The sequence below is a fragment of the Psammomys obesus genome, unplaced genomic scaffold (genome assembly GCF_907164565.1).
Source record: "Psammomys obesus unplaced genomic scaffold, mPsaObe1.curated_primary_1811, whole genome shotgun sequence".
Taxonomy (NCBI): domain Eukaryota; kingdom Metazoa; phylum Chordata; class Mammalia; order Rodentia; family Muridae; genus Psammomys; species Psammomys obesus.
In genome coordinates, this window is record NW_026596057.1 from 15,077,343 (window position 1) to 15,083,944 (window position 6,602).

Genomic DNA, 6,602 nt, shown 5'->3' on the forward strand with positions numbered 1-6,602 from the left:
ACAGATAATTATTATTTGTTAACCAAAGTAAAAGATGGTGGTAAAAATCCTTCACATCTGTTGCTCATCAAAACATGACCCTCCAGAGCTATAGCTAATTGCATTCCCCATGTTATGTAATGACCTCTCTGAGTGCTCTCCGCAGCACCTGGCCAGTCATCCTGTTGCCCCACACACTGGTGATCTCATAGCCCTGCATGGGTCTGTTCTTGATACCAGCTGATGTGTGGGGTAACTACCATCAGCTCACAGTCATTAACTAAAAAGAAAATCTCCCACTACTTCTCTTCATCTTCTTCCTTCTCCTTCATGCTAAGTTTCTTTCTGTTTCCACTAATATGATAGAATCTCACATAAGATAATAAACCAAAATGTCTTCCCTTGACCTCGTGCTCCTCTTTGCCTCTGTTCTTGTTCTTTGTTCTCGCTTATGGTGAACTGGAAGAGGTGTTGCTGTGCCCTCCCTGTGGCCATCTCTTCACTTACTATGAAGGTTTCTGTTTCACAGAACTTGCTAAGATATTAGGATAACCATGTTCCTAGTCTCCAGGCCTCTTCTGCATCTTTGTCTTGGCTTCTCAGAGTCCTTGACACATTAAAAAACTCTCTTTATTATCAAAACTCTCTTATTATCTTGGCTTTTGTGAACATTCATGGATCTGTTTTTTTCTTTCCGTTTTTCTTCACCTTTAGTCTAGTTACTGGTTCTCGCTTCCACACAATACTTCTAATAGTCACATACTCCAGGGCTAAAGTACAGGCTGTCTTTGATTCTCTTTCTGTTTCTCCCAAGTTCTTATTCACTTTTGTGGGTTTGCACAGATTCACATCCATATGATTCCCCAAACAGATCTGGCCTTCATTCCTGCAGTGAGCTCCTGGGCTTAGCTCTGACAGTTTCCTTGGCATCTCAAAGCAGGTGTCTAATGAACATCTTCAGCATGTCCAAAGCAGACTTAGACAGTCTCCAGTCTCTTTTTCCCCCAGGTCGTCCCTTCTCTGCAAATGGCACCACCATCTCCATGGTTCCAATATCAGTTTACAGTGAGGAATCAAGAAAGGCATGCAGTGGTAGCAATCGCCATACTTCCAAGGTTGTCAGGACCTGTTCTATCTTTAATTCTACACTTCATATTTAATAGTATGTTTATCTATCCCTCAGTATTAGTGGGGCACTTATTCCAAAATCTCCTATAAATACTGAAACCCATTCCATGTGTATGTGGTCTATGGACATGCATGCATCTTAAAATGTGTGTGAGCACATGCATATATAGGCGCACATATTTGCAGAGGCCAGAGGCTGATATCAGGAGTCTTTTTCTGTTTCTCTCATCTTATTCTTTGAGGCGGAGTCTCTCATTTGCACTCAGAGCTCTCCCAATATGGCTCATCTAGAGAGGCAGCTTGCTTTGGAGGCCTCCTGTGTCTGCCTTCTGAGTGCTGAATTACATGTAGGCTGCCATTCCCACCCAAAATTCACACGGGTGTTGGGGATCTGAACTCCAGTCCTTGTGCATTCCTGGAAGGTGCTTTGTCTACTGAGCCATCTCTTCAGTCCTCAAGTTTCTTTTATATGATCTGATAATGTTTGTATGTAAACTAAGTTTATCTTCTTGTGTACTTCAGATAATCTCTAGTCTGTTTATATCTACTTAAATGTAAGTATGTAAATAATTATATGCTGTGTTATTTAGAAAGCAATGGCAAGAAAAAGAGCCCTTTTAAATTCAGTACAGATGCAAGCCCCTTTCCAGATTATTTTCCGTTGGAGGCTGGTTGGATTTGCAGCTATGGAGCAAGAACGTATGAAGGCTGATTGTATATGTCTGTGGACACACTGTAAATGGCCAGTTCTCTGCATCACTCTACTTCTGATCTCTTCTGAGGAGTTTTGGATTCATAATAGCTCTAGAATCAGAGGCACAGAAGGCTACGAGAGGCAATGGAGAGTACTGTTTCCATCCTGTCTATTTCCCAAGTTGTGCTACACAGGAAAAAGCTGGCTTCCTGGTTTTCTGAGTGGTGTAACCCACCGGACCGTGTGTTATGGAACTGAAATTTTAGACAAAAGAAGGTGCCTTTGTGAAAATTCTCTTAGACTAGTAGGTTTGTTTGACTAGTGCCATCTTATTCTCATTTAAAAAACAAAAACAAAAACAAAAACAACAACAAACACTGTTCACCTTTGCTTTTTTGTCTTTTTTATCATGAGTATTTTGATGGGGGTGTGGCAGAGTCCAAATTAAAGGCTGCTAGTGGGATGGTTTAAGCCATAAATAATTCTTAGAGAAATGCAAATGGAAATGGAAGCCAGAAAGTTCTTTGTATACACCAGAACGATAGTGTTTAGAAATGAGGACGGTATCACCATTTATTAGCACTGAGGTGGGAGATAGAAACTTTCATGAACCTTAGCGAGTCCATCTTGGCAGTAAGACTGAAAGAATCAATGAAGTGATATCTCTGTGTGGCTTATGATCCAATAATATCACTCTCTGGTGTATAGATTTTGGAGATTTATTTACATAAGTCTGAAAGACATATGCAAAGATTTCATTATAGTATTGCTTGTCAGAACAAGAAGTTAGAGGCAACTGGTTACCCAGTTATAAAGGAAAGAAATGTAATATGCTGGAAACAGCTATGGAGTATATGAGGATAAGACTATACATACTTACAGAGGCATGGATAGACTTTTCAAAAGTGTTGGGTGAAGAAAAGAACCAAGATGTGAAATATATTATGACTTTATTAAGTTAAAAACAAAACCACCAAACACTGCTCAATTCTAATGGATGCATGAATATTGAAGGCTCCATGTGAAAGGTGTCAGAGAAGATGTCCATGCTAGGGGTAGGGGATTGAAAGTAAAAGGTAGGGATGGAGAGAGAGAAAGTCTATCCTAACCTTTCATGTCATTTCAGAGACATTGAATAATGGCACATAAAGTGTCAAGGACAAGTTTAAGAGTTGAACTATTTCTCCATAAGTTTCAGAAGATCAAATTTGTACTCTGGAAATCTAGGCTGTAGATTTTCTGTTTGCTTTCTAGAACTACTTTTAAACCCCTGATTTTTTGGTAGCCCAAGGAGGCTATGTCTTTGTCTTTGCCACTTAAGGGTTAAGCTCTCTTAACTGATTCCAGCTGTGGATGACATGAAATTACTGTATAAAACCAACCAGATGGTGAGCTCCCCGGGATACAGTTTACTTCTCTTCACCCCAGTGTCCCCAGAATATGAAATAGTGAGTTGTAGATGGCTCTCAGTGCTCATTGTCTGTAACTGTATCACCTTCTTGGCAGCCTTCTTAGAATATATGCTTTATCTAGCTCTGAGGTTTACCTAAGGTATTCCCCCTTATAAATATCATCTTGTCCAAAGTGATGGAAACAGTACTCCCCACCAAGAGAATAACATGCCAGATGATCATGGTATAAACACATAAACAATGATGACTGAATCCATCCCCACAGAGAGCTGCACCTTTTCTGTCCCACACATACCTTTGTGAGCTCTGCCTAAGTGAATATGTTCTTAAAAATACATACTGAATGCCTACTAAGTGCTGGAAGACAGGAGCCTAGGGAGGCATTCCAGCGAGATGGCCAGAATACTTTAGACTGAGCTGTAAATAGAGTGGTACACCAAGTACAACCCATTATGTAACAATAGAAATAATAGGGAATAATAAGGCCTTACATTTATAGAATGCTTTATACCTTTCAAAACTGCCTTCTCTCTAATCATCTCAGCATGGTTCAGCGACCACAGTCCCAGGCAGCACCTGTGCGCAGGTAGATGTTTTATTTGGAAAATGGACTCCAGCATTGGGCTACTTAATTTTTTTAGGTTGTGTGTGAGAGTGGAGGAGAAAGAGGCAATTGTCCCCTACTTCTATAGAAGGAGAAGTAGGAGCCAGGACTGAAAAGTTTCACATCCACTGAAGTAAGACATCACATCCCAGCCCTTCTCATTGATTGCCCCAGGGGCGTCTGACATTCTTCAAAGGAAATTAATTGTAATTCACATCAAAATTTCCAACACACAGATATGCTGCATAGCACAATGCTTCTGGGCAGGGGTGTGCCAGGGGAGGTGGACCAGAAGTTGTATGTATGTCAAAGAAGCTGCCAATCATCCACTGAACAAAAGGGAGCTGAAACTCCCCCAGATTTGTAGGAGTAATTGGTCTGAATTCACACCCGGGGGGCATTCAGAAGCAAAAGGGGGTGGTGGTGGTGGCTGATAGATGAAGTAACTTGTTGGATGACTGGGGTGACAGAAGATGCTCTGTTGGTGGCTGCTCTTATGACACACTCAGTTCTTAGCATCTAGAAAAGCAAGCTCCCTGTTCCATAGAGAATACGTTATATATGTTCCGCTAATGGGCAGGGAGGGCCTCTGTTTATCGCTATGATTTTTTTTTAATTGGCTAAATTGATTAGTCATTGCATTTAACATTTGTTTCTTGGTTTCAAGGAAGTGCAATTGGGTGGCTGCTAGTGTTCAGAGTGTTATTGGCTAGTCTCTTCCTCCCTTTTTGAACTGGAAATGCCAGCTTTGCTATTGGTGCTATCTGGTTAATACAGACACAGAAACACTGTGGATTCTGGTCCTCAACTGAAGAGACATCATCCAGGAAGTAGAGAAATGATCATAGATAGAGTCAATCAAGTGTTGCCTCTGCTTTCTCTTCCTGCCTGGGCTGGCACAAAGCTGGAGCTGGTGGGCAGTGGTGAAGCTTGAGCTGGAGGCAAACTCCTTTTTGTTCTTTGTCTGAGTCTACACTGCACAGTAGGACAGGGGCCAGAGGAACTTTCTGGCAGCAGAAAGTTTCTGCTCTCATTTTCAAATGTGAAGCATTCTGGAAGAAGGTGACAGAAGTGAGGCAGGACCAGAGAGTTGGTAGAAGCCTAATTCATCTCCTCTATCTTCCAGTGATGGAAGTTTCCATGTCTACTCATCCCAGCTTGTGTTTATGCAACCAGAGCATTGAGGAGCCTGCATGGCTTTTGGGCTCTGACATGCAATGCCACTGATTACAAGGAGTAGCAGTTGTATGCCTATGCTATCAGGGTGTGAAGGGGTGAGAGTTGGGAATGGGTAAAAACGGTTCAGGAGCAGAGCTTTCATCTCTGCTGTCCATTTCTTCTTAAGCTTCCTCTTTCCAACCACAACAGAATAGTTTTCCAGATTTATGTCCTCATTTCCATTTCTGGGAGCTAATGTAGCTAATGTAGCCAATCAGCATCAGGGCCAATGAGGCCTCTTCTGACATGATAGTTCTCTGGTTCTGTGAGACCCCAGGTAGATGGTAATCATGTCCTTGATCCGAGTGTTCAGATAATGCGAAGGCCATCAATGCCCAGTCCTTCTTTATGTTGTCCCTGCCCTTTCCTTTATCTCCAAACCCTAGAACATATTTCCTTCTCATCACATTATAATTTGGCTCTGTATTCAATTTTGATGTCATACGTGTCATTCTACACCCACCTTAGATCAGGAATTTGTTAAGTCTTCAAAATAATCCAAGTTTATAGCACACTGATGAAAAATGGAATTCTTGCTGAAGATTTTCCAGGGCTAGATTTAAAAAGGCATGTCATATTATATATCATCCGGAACACCTTCCTGGAATTCTTTTTAAACATCAGAGTATTTCTTTTTTTTCCTTTGATGCTCAGTTCTCTATTTCACTTCCAGGATTGGTTCATCAATTTTTTTTTCTCCCTCTTTTCTTGTGGCCTCTTGGTACCTCCTTCACAGTTCCAAACGACTCATTTCTCAATCTAAGCTAGGATGCACACCAGCCAAACAAAAAGCCCACAGTTATTTGAGCTGACGTCATTTGATGTCAACCCAATGAGCACCTGCATGTATTCTGACATGTCCCCGGTGGCCATCAGGGTTCACTCAACAGAGGGTTAAGGAGGACTATGTTAAAAGTCATGTGAGAGGCAGCAGAGAAGAAGAGAATTAGGGGTAAGGGTTATGGCTGTAGGGGTAGCCAGCAGGGAGAAAAGAGGAGACGCTAAAAAATAGAATTGTAGAACTTCATTACTGTCTAGAAGTGATGGCTCCTAGGTGTTCAGCTCTAGAACGAGATAGAAAATTCTTGAAGAGGAACAGATTTGAGATGAAAGTAGATAAAAAAAAGGTGAGTTTAGGGTATATAATTTATTATTTGAAAATAGAGCTTCTTTGCTATCTGTTTGGATTCTGCCTTCCTTACCTGGCTCAAGCAGCTGTCCGTTCTGCTCTGCTCCAGCTTTGCCAGCATTGGAGGGGGGGGGGGACAGAGGAGCTGTCACCAGCTCCAGGATTCCTGACAAACGGGCCCACTCCACCATTGTGACAAGTGTTCCCTGCAACTCTGATTCTACCTCTAGTCTTCAGAAGCTGGTTCCGCTATGGGGGACCCCGCTTTTCTTATTCCAGCTGCGTTTTCTTTGTCTTCTCTCTTACAGCCATACCCACAAGATTTCAGTTTCTTAGCAGTTTCTCACATCTTTCATTTAATGGTAGCATTCTTGTTTTCTAGTACTATTTCTAGAGGAATTCTTAAACCAAATGAAATCAGATGGAGGGAAAAGCACC